Here is a 15,446-nt window from a genome sequence, read left to right on the forward strand (position 1 = left end):
TGGGACATCCTAATAGCCGAAAAGGTCACGGCAACCAAAGCGGGCTCCCTCCATCACTTCATGAACATTTGGTCTCCACTGTGACCAGAACTATCCGGCCCTGACCTATAAGCCGCGCTTAGTTGCGAGAGCCCTGCACCCAACATCAGTATATGCTGCACGACCCGGCCCAATGAGACTGAGGGATAAGACCCATCCGAGGACTACGAGGGATGGATAGGTGAAATGTTGATTTATATGCATTGCGCGGGGTGGTATGCAAATGTTGACGTATGTTCACCTGTGTGCTGATTTATAAATAAACAAATTAAAAAAAGACACAAGAGGAGAAGGAAGAACAGACAAAATAAACTGAGGCAACAAATTAAAAGGACACTGCTGAGGAGGCATTCAGATATTCGATCAGTGGACTCCACATTTGACTATATTTACATACGTCAATTAGAGAAGTGATGCAACCCTTTTTATATTCTGTGAATGTAGCATATATAATTCCACCAAGTAGCATAAGATAAGCGATCAAAACGTGTTAGGAAAGATTTCATAATTGTAGGGAATTTTCCTTCCATGTGGCAACCCCTAAACTTTTTGCTATTGTTTTTTGTTCTTGACTTTGCCAGAGAAGTACAGCCTTCTGCCGCACTTCTCTGGTCTTTCGCTCCTTTTCTTATGGGGAAACTGACATGCCCTTAAGACAGTCAGTACCGGGGAACGCTGTTTCCCGTAGTTTCTTTTATCATGTTGCGGCTTTAGTGCAACATGACACAAGAGGGCACTGTAAGCTAAGTTACAGCTCTCTTGGGTCTCTAGCCTTCTACAGACCCTAGATACTCTTTTAGGATGGTATTTGATCGGTGCAAGTCATTCAGGGACTCGAATGGTGGCAGCGATCGCTTTGTTTATTTTGAGCTCCTTTTGGCGTTCTGAGCACGTTTTTGCTCTGAACCCAAAATGGTGGCCTGGCTCCCAAAATGGCCAGTCCACGAGGCTCCTTTGTCCTGTCCACTGACCGTCTTGCTCCCTTCACCTTCCCCAGGTCGGGCGACCCGGGGCCTTCCTTATTTGGGCATGTACTTTCCCGCGAAACGTGATTGCTTTCGCGGGCTTCTACATGTCGTTTGTGTGCCTCCAGGGTGTGGGCTGGGATGTCTGGTCCCAATACACATCCTGGGTGCCAGAGAGTCTAGGGTGGTGTGAATGCCTGGGACCACCGTGGTCCGTGATTGGTCCACGTATGGTATGTGTGTTGATGAGCGGATCTCCCATTGGCTCCCCTCCGTTTTGGCGCGAAGGGAACCGTGGATAAGAGGGGGCTGGAAACACCACTACCATGTCGATCTCCTGAGTTCTCACGAACGAAGGAATACAGGAGCCAAGTATCCTGCAACCAAGAGGCTGGACCGAGGAATCGCTGGTGACCCGCTGAAGGAATCCTCCTTTGCACTGCTGTCGTCCTGTGAAACCCTTTCCGCCTTGGATCGAACCAGAAGGCCTGTACTGGTGCTTCGACCTTTGGAATAGCAGGAACAGCTATTCCCGGCGACTTCATCATCTCCTGCCAAGTAAGCCTTCGGAAGTGTCTCTGGGCCATCCAGTTGACTGACCAGCTTACAAGGGAGTCCTGCTCTGCAACTGCCGCCAGGTTGTGTTGTATTTCGAGTCCTTGTCACTCTCCCACGCTTCGTACGCTTGGCGTCCCCAGGTCTGAAGGGAGGAGTGTACATTTGGCTTGAATACACACGGCCGCTCCGTTGTCCTGCTGCGGCAACAAAACTGTGCTGGTTTCGTCGATTGGGACGTCTTTTTGCTCTACACGACTACGAGGCGTTCCCTGCTCTTCTGAACCTGCCAGCTGCTGAAACTAACGTGGAGAAGCCTGGGCCTGCTTGCTTCGGGGACCGGTGAGTAGTTTAGCTAGGATCTGGTCACCCTCCTGCAGTATCCCATTGCTTTTCCCTGCTGTGTAAAAACAGCACCCTTTTGGCCGTACTCGCGCTCTGCTTCTGCTCGCTGTGGAGGCTGCGCTTGAGTTGCGGAACCTGTTCTCCTTCTGCTGTGCACTAACCCGAACTGCCTGACTTCCTCTGAAGAGCTTCCCCTTTTGCCCGTTGGCACCGGCGTGGCAGGTACTTTGAGCACAAGGCTCCACTCTTCGCAGGGCTCGGACTTCCATCTAGTTAGGTGCCTCTGAAGGCGAACTGAGTCTAAAGCGTTATCGCACTGCCTGTTTTCCTTTCCTTTCAGGTGGACTACATATTTCGTGCTTTAAACGCTTGCGACTGTGTATTTGTATATATATTGTGTTGATATGGTATGTGTTGGTTTAATATTGTGATATTGTGATTTTCTCGCTACGGTCATTATTTTAAAGGCCTTAAAATAAATGTGTATCTATATTTGATATAACAACTGTTTGGAGTAGTTTGTAAGCGCTCTTGCTTTGTGTGCTCACTGCGGGCTTTCAGTCACCCTCACCCCTCTTGAGACCTAGTCTTGACCGCCGCGATCGCTACCTTGATTGGTCTGGCTTGTCCAGAGGTTACCCTGTTCCAAGTAATTAGGTTGGCCTTCTGAACTTCTGCGCCACCAGGACAGAGTTCAGAAATCCGTCTTAACAAATTGGTGTACAGCGGTGGGATACGACTGAAGGTATCCAGTGTTGCGCTCGAACTAAGGCATTTCAGGTTATTCCAAACAGTACACGTAGTGAATTGTTGTAATATAACTTTAAAAAGGCCATAGTCCTATCAAACAGTATGGAAGCAAATACCTTGTTAACTTTAAATGCTTCCAAATCAGAAACGCTGAAAAAGATGTGTGCGGAGAGAGGTGTTTCCTCTCAAGGCACAAAATTGGAAATGATCCAGAGAATCGTGGCGTGGCAAGAAGCGCAGCTTGACGCTATAACTTCCGAGGACAGTGCAGAAGGTGGTGGGGCTGCTCTCACTGGCAGAACCGACGGTTCTGCCGCTGCACTGATCCATCGCGACCACGAGGACAGGGAGGATGTAATGTCTAATGTTTCCTCTGCCAGTGTTGAGGGGGAGGCTATGCTTGAATTCAAGAAGCAAGAGCTGCGGTTTAGGCAGCAGGAGCTTGAATTCAGCATAGCCAAACTAAAAATCGAACAGGCAGAAAAACAGAAAGACAGAGTTCACCAGTTGGAACTGGCCAAGCTTCAGGTTGCAAATGGGTCCAAGGGTCCTAGACATGGGTCTGGGGCTTCCTCTCATCCACGGTTTCCGAAAGATCTGCTCAGTGTGTATGAAGAAAGGAATGACATTATGGACTGGCTGAATGCGTTTGAGTATGCATGCGAGGTCCAGGAAGTTGACAATGCTGATAAGATTGCGTGGTTGCTCAGTAGACTGCCCCATTCTGGCTGCAGTGCCATTATGGAAATGTCGAAGGCTGAGCGGGCTGATTTCGCAATGTTAAAGCAAACTCTCATTTTAAAGTTTGGGAAGACTCCGGCCCAATATTTAAAGCGTTTTCGAGAGTATAAGAAAAAGGAAGGTGGTACTTGGGTATCTTATGTCGCTGAATCTTTGAAAAACTTAACTGGCTGGGTCGAAGGTTATAAGGTTTCTACCTTCGAAGGCATGATAAATCTTGTCATGCTGGAACATATTTTTGCTTCTTCTTCCCCGGAGCTTAAGCAGCATTTGGCCGATTCGAAGGAGATAGATCCTAAGAAGCTGGCCATTGCAGCAGACTTATGGGTGTCACATCGAGTGTCCCATAAGGACAAAACTCATCCTGGTAAGCAGGAGGAAGGGAAAAAGTCCAAAGATATGGAGGGTGGGGAATCTGCTAAATCTTCTTCCCATAAGGGCCACAAAAAGAAAAACAAGAGTAAGACACAAGAGAACTCACAGGGTAGTGGAGGTCAGCCTCCGAAACAGAACTCTGGTTACAATAAGCCTCCCTACGTAAACAGACCCAATGGGGCTTGTTTTTCTTGTGGAGCAACTGACCATGTGAAGGGGGATCCCCGTTGTAAGGTTAGACCTTTGGGGGTCCACTCCGCTAATCTGGCCTTCTCCTCCTACGAGGAAGAAGAGATTACAGGAGCATCCTTCTCCTCAGACTCATTTCCCAGCGGGATAGAGGCTGAGGTAGTTTTAGTGTCCCTGGGTTCCTGGGAGCCTAAAGTCGCAGAGGCTTATGCTAGGATCCCGGATAATACCAAGCACTACTTTAAAGACAGTGTGCCGATCAATGGAGTGGATACTCCAGCTCTTAGGGATAGTGGGTGCAGTCGAACTGTAGTGGATTCTACCTTGGTAGACTCAGAGGAAGTTGCCAGAGCTACTCTGATGCCCACTAAGTTGGCTGACGGCCCCCTCCGTACGTTTCCCGTGATCCCTGTAAATCTTACTTTAAATGGTACAGCAGTCAGGATTCCAGTGAGCATTCAGAGAAACGTCCCGGGAAAGGTCTTGTTGGGCAATGATCTCAGAGCTTTAGGGCTCGTAGGAGACACTGCCGAAAGACCCTACACACGGTCTCAAGCACGGGCAGCATTGGCCAAGTCCAATACGCCGCCCCAGCCGAAGGGGAAACCCAAGGCGAAAGGAGTCTACAAGTCAAGACGAGGGAAAGAGAATATTCCCCCGAGCTCGCCTACCACTGCGGTGGAGGAAGTTGGTCAATCGCCCGGGCCTGACGAGGAGGTGGCGATGCCTGAAGTATTCGACCCCAACGATCATCCTGAACTAAAAGACTTGTTAGTTGAAGGAGGTCCTGATAGGGACGAATTCAGTAAAGGCCAACGTGAGTGCCCATCTCTGGAAGGCCTAAGGAGACAGGCCTGCTCCCAGCTTGAGGGTGAACCTCCTGGGATGCATAGGATTTACCAGGAAGGTGGACTCCTGTATAGTGAGCCCACAGAGTCTACAGAAGGAGACCATAGGAGGTTGGTGGTTCCCCTTGCTGTTAGGCCCTTCCTCCTGCAGTTGGCGCATGAAGTTCCCCTTGCTGGTCACCTCGGTATGAGGAAGACCAAGCAAAGGTTATCCATGCACTTCTACTGGCCCAAGATGGGGGAGCAAGTAGAAAGTCACTGCAGGAGTTGTGCCGCCTGCCAGTTGTCTGGTAAGGTTGGCGCGACAATCCAAGCTCTGTTGGTACCGCTCCCAGTTGTGGGGGTACCATTTGAAAGGGTAGGGATCGACATGGTTGGTCCCCTTGACCCGCAAACATCCTCAGGCAATAGGTTTATCCTGGTGCTGGTCGACCATGCAACCAGGTATCCTGAGGCCGTCCCATTTACAACTGTAACTGCCAAGCCAGTTGCAGAAGCTTTACTCGGCATGTTTACTAGGGTTGGCTTCCCTAAAGAAGTTGTGTCGGATCATGGCAGCAACTTTATGTCGAAGTATAGGCAGGCTATGTGGAAAGAATGTGGGGACACCTACCGGTTCTCTTCTGCATACCACCCCCAGACCAATGGTCTGGGGGGGCGTTTCGACAGGACGTTAACGAGCATGATTGGGGCTCTGGAGGAGCCTCAGAGAAGAAAATGGGATCTTCTTGTTTCATGCTTACTGTTTGCCTACCGAGAGGTACCACAGGAGGGTGTTGGCTTCAGCCCCTTCGAACTTCTGTTCGGTCATCCCGTACAGGGACCCTTAGCCATCGTCAAAGAGGGATGGGAGATGCCCACTCCCCCTGTTGCTACCAATGTAGTTGATTATGTGCTAGGGCTCAGAAAACGAATGGTACTTCTGATGGGCTTGACTAGTGATAAATTGAAGGCAGGGCAAGCGCTGGTGAAACATTGGTACGACCAGAAAGCTTCCCTCATCAACTTTACACTTGGTCAGCAAGTCCTGATCATGAATCTCATAAGGCCTCGAGCTTTACAGGACAAATGGTCAGGCCCTTACCCAGTGGTGGAGCCCCTGGGTGAGGTTAACTATTCAGTGGACCTTGGAAGGCCTGGACAGGCTCCCAAAGTGTTTCACATGAATAGGCTGAAGGCTTTCGGCCCAAGCGTCGAAATCGCAGCACTGCTACTGGCTTCAGATGTTGAGGAAGAGGAGTCTGAACCTCTCCCCGACCTGTTCCCAAGCAGTCCTTTAGTTAGCTCTTTTGAGGGTGTCCGAGTGGCCCCTCACCAAAATGGACAAGGCTCAGTGGTTTACCTTGGACATGAAGTAGGTGGAGGGAGGATACAGCCTCTACCCAGTAAAGTACAAGCAGTACAAGACTGGCCTACCCCCACTACGCAAACCCAAGTGAGAGCCTTCTTAGGACTCACGGGGTATTACCGCAATTTTGTGGCAGACTATGGCACCATAGCTGCTCCTCTGACTGCCCTCACAACTCCGAAGAAACCCAAGAAGGTAACTTGGACCGACGAGTGTGAGAAGGCCTTCAATGGCTTAAAAGACTCCTTGTGCCAGGCCCCTGTGCTCAGGGCCCCTGATTATCAAAGACCTTTTATCGTGCAGACGGATGCCTCTGACACTGGGATAGGAGCTGTACTATCACAAGTAGATGAGAATGGTAAGGAACACCCTATCGGTTTTATTAGTCGCCAGCTTAAGGACAGGGAGCTCAGATGGTCCACGGTAGAGAAAGAATGTTTCTCTGTTGTGTGGGCCCGAAGGAAGCTGAGGCCCTACCTCTATGGGACCCACTTCACTGTGCAGACTGACCATAAGCCGTTAAAGTGGCTAATGAACATGAAGGGGGAGAATCCAAAGTTGCTTAGGTGGTCCATAAGTCTACAAGGCTTCGACTTCACTATTGAGCATAGGCCAGGTGTCCAACATAGCAATGCTGATGGGTTGTCCAGAATGTTTAAACGACCTGAACAAGAGACTCATCCAGGGGTGGATTAGTTCCCCCTGTCCATAGTCTGGGAGGGGCGAGTGTTAGGAAAGATTTCATAATTGTAGGGAATTTTCCTTCCATGTGGCAACCCCTAAACTTTTTGCTATTGTTTTTTGTTCTTGACTTTGCCAGAGAAGTACAGCCTTCTGCCGCACTTCTCTGGTCTTTCGCTCCTTTTCTTATGGGGAAACTGACATGCCCTTAAGACAGTCCGTACCGGGGAACGCTGTTTCCCATAGTTTCTTTTATCATGTTGCGGCTTTAGTGCAACATGACACAAGAGGGCACTGTAAGCTAAGTTACAGCTCTCTTGGGTCTCTAGCCTTCTACAGACCCTAGATACTCTTTTAGGATGGTATTTGATCGGTGCAAGTCATTCAGGGACTCGAATGGTGGCAGCAATCGCTTTGTTTATTTTGAGCTCCTTTTGGCGTTCTGAGCACGTTTTTGCTCTGAACCCAAAATGGTGGCCTGGCTCCCAAAATGGCCAGTCCACGAGGCTCCTTTGTCCTGTCCACTGACCGTCTTGCTCCCTTCACCTTCCCCAGGTCGGGCGACCCGGGGCCTTCCTTATTTGGGCATGTACTTTCCCGCGAAACGTGATTGCTTTCGCGGGCTTCTACATGTCGTTTGTGTGCCTCCAGGGTGTGGGCTGGGATGTCTGGTCCCAATACACATCCTGGGTGCCAGAGAGTCTAGGGTGGTGTGAATGCCTGGGACCACCGTGGTCCGTGATTGGTCCACGTATGGTATGTGTGTTGATGAGCGGATCTCCCATTGGCTCCCCTCCGTTTTGGCGCGAAGGGAACCGTGGATAAGAGGGGGCTGGAAACACCACTACCATGTCGATCTCCTGAGTTCTCACGAACGAAGGAATACAGGAGCCAAGTATCCTGCAACCAAGAGGCTGGACCGAGGAATCGCTGGTGACCCGCTGAAGGAATCCTCCTTTGCACTGCTGTCGTCCTGTGAAACCCTTTCCGCCTTGGATCGAACCAGAAGGCCTGTACTGGTGCTTCGACCTTTGGAATAGCAGGAACAGCTATTCCCGGCGACTTCATCATCTCCTGCCAAGTAAGCCTTCGGAAGTGTCTCTGGGCCATCCAGTTGACTGACCAGCTTACAAGGGAGTCCTGCTCTGCAACTGCCGCCAGGTTGTGTTGTATTTCGAGTCCTTGTCACTCTCCCACGCTTCGTACGCTTGGCGTCCCCAGGTCTGAAGGGAGGAGTGTACATTTGGCTTGAATACACACGGCCGCTCCGTTGTCCTGCTGCGGCAACAAAACTGTGCTGGTTTCGTCGATTGGGACGTCTTTTTGCTCTACACGACTACGAGGCGTTCCCTGCTCTTCTGAACCTGCCAGCTGCTGAAACTAACGTGGAGAAGCCTGGGCCTGCTTGCTTCGGGGACCGGTGAGTAGTTTAGCTAGGATCTGGTCACCCTCCTGCAGTATCCCATTGCTTTTCCCTGCTGTGTAAAAACAGCACCCTTTTGGCCGTACTCGCGCTCTGCTTCTGCTCGCTGTGGAGGCTGCGCTTGAGTTGCGGAACCTGTTCTCCTTCTGCTGTGCACTAACCCGAACTGCCTGACTTCCTCTGAAGAGCTTCCCCTTTTGCCCGTTGGCACCGGCGTGGCAGGTACTTTGAGCACAAGGCTCCACTCTTCGCAGGGCTCGAACTTCCATCTAGTTAGGTGCCTCTGAAGGCGAACTGAGTCTAAAGCGTTATCGCACTGCCTGTTTTCCTTTCCTTTCAGGTGGACTACATATTTCGTGCTTTAAACGCTTGCGACTGTGTATTTGTATATATATTGTGTTGATATGGTATGTGTTGGTTTAATATTGTGATATTGTGATTTTCTCGCTACGGTCATTATTTTAAAGGCCTTAAAATAAATGTGTATCTATTTTTGATATAACAACTGTTTGGAGTAGTTTGTAAGCGCTCTTGCTTTGTGTGCTCACTGCGGGCTTTCAGTCACCCTCACCCCTCTTGAGACCTAGTCTTGACCGCCGCGATCGGTACCTTGATTGGTCTGGCTTGTCCAGAGGTTACCCTGTTCCAAGTAATTAGGTTGGCCTTCTGAACTTCTGCGCCACCAGGACAGAGTTCAGAAATCCGTCTTAACAAAACGATCAAAACATTTCCAGTTAGAAGATATTAGATGAAAACCAACAAAGACAAGTAGTATTCCGCTGTTTGGCTGAAGCTTCCTTTCTTAGTAAAGCATACGTTCTATGCGTCTCCTCCAAGCAGGGACCATCCCCTTCGCAGTGGCCCAAATTCCACGTTGTGCCCACCAGTCTCCAGAAGATGCAATGCCAGCAAACGGAGCCACCAGTTTCTCCGGCTGATCCTTCGCCCAGTCCAAACTCTTGCTACTTCAAGCCTCCCTTGTGCTTCCCCTGATCATCAGCTCTGTCCTCCTCTTTGCCAGGGCCTATCTTTTCCCTGTCCATCCATGCCTGCACCTCTTCCGGGAGGTCAAAGAACAGCGCCCTGTTCTTGTGTATAATTTTAGACGGGCTGGGTCAGCCTCAAAGAATTGTGCTCTGTTCTTCTGCACCTGGAAGGTGTAGTCTGGGTAGACTGCCAGGTCAGCCAATACTCTATTCAGTACCTCTTCTCCCCCCCCCACCCTCCACCCCCGAACTCCCTTGTCTGGAGAAGGCTAGTATTCTCACCCTGTCCTTCTAATTCAGGACCCTTGCAATTATCGGTCTGGGGGAGGGGTGACCCGGGGAGTCGGCATCTGCTCAAAGCTCTGTGAGCCCTCTCGATTGTGAAGCCCTGTGTAAGATTCCCAGTCCCAATTTCTTGGAATAGCATGTTTTCAATGTAAGTTGTGTGGCCCGTGCCTTCCTCCCCTTCTGGCAGTCCTTCGGGCCCGTCCTGCCTCCTCGACCCTGCTTTCCAACAAGCCAACCTTCTGCTGTAAGACATGGACTTTAACATGCATCTCTGATCTCTCGCGTGTTCTCCTTCACTTGCGTTTATGTAGTAGTGCGCTCTGCCAGGCTACGCACATCCTGGCGCAGCACCCAACATTTAATTGTACTGCTGGGATCTGTGCCCCAAGTGTAGCCTTCAGATCCGCTATGGCCTGCAACATCTGGTTGTGTAGTTCCATGGCATCACCCCCTTTTGCTTGAGCCCGGTCCATGTTTCTCCCAGGAGCCTGCTGAACGGCCTTGGCGTAATTATCTGATGTCGACTGGCCTGCTTTCGTTTTGGCCACTTTGGGAGGCATCCAGGCTGCCACCGTCTTTGGTTGCAGGCTGCAATTGTCGGTCCAAGGCTCCACTCCAGGTTACCGATGCACAACCACCACAGCCGCAGCGGAGGCACTTGAATCACGCCAGCTTCACATAGGGGTCTCACCCATAAGCCAGTAAGCCAAGTCTGGGGGAGGGCTGTTGAGCTTGCCCACTCCCTTCTCCTATTCCGCTGCCCCTTGTGTTTCGTGTTGTCTACAGCTCCTTGTACCTCAAACTTGCCCCAAGGTGGCGCCCCTGATTGTATGGTTGTAGCAGCTGGGCCTGATGGGCACAGGCTTGGTCAGGGGAAGGTTAACCGTTATGCTCCTCTTTGTCTCCAGATGCAGAGTCAGCTTTAAGGGGTGCTCGGATTCTGGTACTCCTTGCTGCTTCATTAGCAGACCCGTCCCCCAGTGCCTCATTTGTAGGGGCTAGCCGTGGCCAGCCTCTCCAGCTCCTATAGGAGCGCCAGGCTCTTCTCTGAAATCACTGCCCAGCCCGAGTACATTGCTTGCAGGCCACTGGCTTCTTACACTCCTGCTGGGTGTTTGGGGTAGGAGAGAATAGGGTTTCCAGGGAAACCCTATGGGGAAGAAAAGCCTGTTGAACTTCTCCTAGCATGTTCTGAGCCCTTCAAACGGCTGGATTGAGTGGCGAGAATCTGTTCAGTTATGATAGCAGGCAGAAGGCTGGCAGAGCTGCAAAATACCAAAGAATAGAGTGAATGTAGTTCCTAAACTGAGAAACAAAGTGAGGCATGAGCAAAGGGGGCATGTGTTTACCATTTGTGTCTCTGCTGAACAACGAAGGACTGGATTCCCAAAAGGCGAGTGTGTACCAGTGTGAGAAAGGCACGCTGTCAGGTAGGTAAAGAAGTTGCAGCTCCGAGAAGGCTGAAAACAGGCACAAGATTGTTAGAAGGTACTTGGAGCCAATGACTAGGGATCAGAATAGGAAACTAACCTACCCGGACAGGTTTCGGTATACGCTGTAGTTGGGTGTGTGACAGAACAGGGTGCGGTTCCAAGCTGAGGGGATGTGTTCCTGATTGCTCTGGAAGTGCCGCAGGCGTGTATGCAGAAGGTCGGTAGTCTGTTGCTGTGAGGAAAAAGGGGAAAACTTTAAAGAGAGACAGAGAAGCAATTAGATGGGAACGGAAGTCAGTATGTGAAGTGACCGTACCGGGAAGGCAGACACCACTGGGAACAGGAAGCGGAAAACAGGAGAGCCGCAGTTGGGAGGGGAGAATCTGCACGAAGGAAAAGAGAAGAGTTTTTTTTTTTGATAACTTTATTTATCGAGTTTTGAATAGAATTTTGCAACACATGAAACAAAACAGCAAAACCGAACCCCCCCCTTATCCCCCCCCGCCCCCAGACAACGAGCCTCCACTTCTCAAATCACCATTCCATTGAAAAAACGTATCACAATCGTTGCAGGTCCAACAGTCTCAGGTGCTGCGGGCACCAAATCACCCTAAAGTCATCTTTAAGGAATTCCAACAACTCGCCCCAGTCTGCCGCAAAGCTCTGAAGTTTGTTGAGAATAGTATAAGTCACCCACTCTAGAGCCACTATTTCCCACATCTTCCGGAGCCAGTCCTGGGAAACAGGGACCTCAGGGCTCTTCCACTTCCGTGCTATTAACTTTATCGCTGCCAACACCAGTATCACCTTTGCTTTTTCCCCCCCTTTAGGTTCACCCACCACGTTTTTTGCCCGGATGCCTAGTAGAATATGTACTGGAGATCTATCATCACCCGGGCCAAAGACCAAATTTTGCGCTTTCTGTATCTTCCCCCCAGAAAGGTGCAATTTTTGGGCATGACCACCAAATGTGCTCGGCGGTGCCCACCATGCCGCATCCCCTCCAACACCTCTCCGAGACCTCTGGGTACATCCTATGAAGCCAAGCGGGGGTATAATGCCACCCATACAATACCTTATACCAGGTTTCTTGTAATTGGGAAGCCTTAGCCAATTTAAGGATCTTTCTCCATAAACCCTCCCACTCTGATTTGCCAATCTCCCTCCCCACCACCTGTTCCCACTCCCTCATAAAGGGCCACTGGGTGCCCGCAATAACACTGCACAAGATCTTATAACTGTTAGAGATTAAGCCTTTCGATCCATCGTTAGTGAGGAGAAATCTCTCAAATCGTTGGGTCTCGGGTGGCCGCCTTTTTAACCCCTGAGTGCATAACCCAATGCCGAATTTGCGCATACCGCAATCTCTCACTTTCATGGATGGCAAATTCCTTCTTACAGTCTTGAAAAGACAATTCCCCCCCTCTGAACATATCCGCCAGTTTCCTGCAACCCCCTTCCTGCCACCGAACAAAAGCCCCCCCTCTCCAATCCCGGGGTGAAATCCCCATTACCAAAGATAGGGGTGAAGGGTGATGGGAATGTAGTTAAGCCCCCCGAGCGCACCAGTTTGTCCCAGGTGTCCACCAGAAGCTTAGTAATAGCGCTCTCATAGAGATGCTGGGGCCTGAACGGTTTGGGAAGCCATAGGATTTCTGCTAGGCTACGATGCGCAACTGCCCTGTCCATCCTCATCCAGAGTTTATCCGACGGTCTCTCGGCTCCCAACAGCCATTCCCTAATGACACAAAGCTGTGCAGCCTCGTAGTATTGCCGCAAATTCGGCAACGCAAGCCCCCCCCTCATTCTTGGGCGCCCTCAGGAGCTTAAAGGCCACACTAGCCCTTTTCCCTTCCCAGATGAACCCTTTGGTGAGCAAGTCTAGCTCTTTACAGAAAGTTGCTGGAACAGGCAGCGGGACAGCCTGGAATAGATACAGAAGCCTTGGCAACATGACCATCTTCACCGCGGCTATCCGCCCCACCCAAGAGACCCTGAGATCTCTCCACTTTTGATAGTCCTCTTTTACTGCTTTGAGGAGCGGGGGAAAGTTAGCCGCATACGACCCTACTAAATTAGCTGTGATTTTCACCCCCAGGTATCTGATCCCTCCCGGGCTCCACTTAAATTGCAAATCCTCCTTTAGCCTGTCCCGTTCCTCAACCCTTAATATCAGGTTTAGCACTTCCGACTTGTTGGTGTTAATCTTCAAACCCGATGCCTCCCCAAAAGCCACCAGCAAGGACACACTCGCTGGAAGCGATACCCTTGGGGCAGTTGACATCAACAGCATATCGTCTGCGAATGCTGCAACCTTCTGCCGCTCTCCCCCAAAAGGGATGCCCTGAATCTCCCTAGTCTCCCTGATTGCCTGGAGGAGAGGCTCCAAGTATATCGCGTAAAGTATTGGAGAGAGGGGACAGCCTTGCTTTGTTCCTCGCCGCAGATTTATTCGCCTAGAGGCCTTCCCATTAATCATCACCCTGATGCTGGGGTCTTGATAATTAGCTCGAACCATCCTCATAAAGTCCCCCCCAAAGCCCATCCTTTCCATTAATTGGAACAGAAAAGACCACTCCATGCGGTCGAAAGCCTTTTCTGCATCTAGTGCCACCAGGACCGCGGGAGTGTTCGTCTTCTGCGCCTTTTCGACTATGTGAGCCACTCGCCTGATGTTGTCCGATGTTTATCTACCTCTAATGAACCCTGCCTGGTCGGGGTGGATCAAGCTCGGGAGGATGGACTCGAGACGGCTCGCCAGAATCTTAGTATTTATCTTCGCGTCGACATTAATCAACGCTATCGGGCGATATGAGGATCTTTCCTCTGGGTTTTTATTAGGTTTGAGAAGGAGGGTGACCTTTGCCTCCTCCATGGTAGGGGAAATCCTGCCCGTTTGTCTAAAAGAATTAAACAGGGACGTCAAGTGCGGGGCTAACTGTAAACTAAACAATTTGTAAAATGCAGCAGTAAAACCGTCAGGGCCGGGAGCCTTGTATGCCGGCAGGCCCTGATTACCTTTAACACCTCCTCAGCTGAGATTTCTTCATCAATGACTTCCCATGTATTCCTGCCAATTAACTCCAGTTCCACCTTTCGTAGGAATGTCTCCTGAGATTCACTCTGAGGATCCTGGGAGTCGTACAAGGAGTCGTAGTATTCTGCAAAAGCCTCCTGAAGTTAGTCTTGCCTTGTAATCCGAGCGCCAGATTCTGATTTCAGCGCGGAGATTGCATTCCTTGCCCTGCTACCCCTTAATAAGCGCGCTAATAGTGCTTCCGGCTTATTGGCTTTCATGTCATATTTTTGCCTGACAGCTAGGAGGGCGCCCTCAGCCTTTTTAGTGCGCAGGAGTTCCAACTGACCCACCGCCTTTCTGTAACCCCGCATTGCCGCCTGGGAGGGGGTATCACCCGCTGCCTGCCTCGTGACCTTCACCTCAGCTTCTAGCTGGGTTTCTAGGGATTTCAATAGCTTCACTCGATGAGCCGCCGCTGCGATCAGTTCCCCACTAATAGTAGCTTTAAAAGCATCCCACCTGATTCCCTCTCCGGTATCCTCCTTCCTGTTAATATCGAAGAATAATTTTCTCTTTTTCTCGATAACCCCCCTAACCTCTGGGTCTCTCACTATGGCCTCTGAAAATTTCCACCCCCACAGACCCTTCGCTCTCCGACCCAAGTCCAATACCATGGAAACCGTTTTATGGTCCGCTATTCCTAATGGCCCAGTCTGTGCCTCGCGAATACATTTGGGTCTCGGCAGGCCTGGTGGGTAGTACTGCGACCCATGCACCCCGATAGAAAGGTGTAGCCCTCCTCCTCTCCCTTACATTCCCTCCAAACATCCCGCAGCGCCATCCTAACGATCCTGTCCCTCATCTTCGCGGACATTACCGCTCCTCCCCCATAAGCCCGCTGGCCATCCCTGTGCCTCCTCCTATCCCATGCAATATTGAGGTTGCCCATAAGGACGATCTCACCCCATGCCTCATCCTCCAACACCTGCAGGACTCGATGCAAAAATTGTTCCTGACCCGAGGTAGGGGCGTACACTACTGCAATTGTGTATTGGGCCTCTTGACACCTTCCCCTCGCTATTATATACCTCCCTTCCTTATCCCTAACCACACCACATACACTGAAATCCACTGTTTCGAATGGCTAGGGCCAACCCCCCCTTGCTTTGCTAGGGCCTGAAGCGTGGAGGATCTGATCAAAGCCGCATAGTTTTAAATACGCTGGTCTCTATGTATCAAGTGCGTTTCCTGCAGCCCCAGGATATCCGGCCCTTCCTTCTACATGAAATGCTCCAGCTTCTTCCTTTTGAGAGGGGTATTTAACCCCCTCACGTTATGCGTTAACCACTTAAGTGAACCCCCAACACTGCGTGGACGCTGAATCTGGTGACCTCCAATTCCCCTTCCCCTCCTCTGGTTGCTCGTTGCCCTCCCCCCCCCACACCCTCCCCTGTGCCACCC

The sequence above is a fragment of the Ambystoma mexicanum genome, chromosome 5p (genome assembly GCF_040938575.1).
Source record: "Ambystoma mexicanum isolate Mex_15411 chromosome 5p, UKY_AmexF1_1, whole genome shotgun sequence".
Lineage (NCBI taxonomy): Eukaryota > Metazoa > Chordata > Amphibia > Caudata > Ambystomatidae > Ambystoma > Ambystoma mexicanum.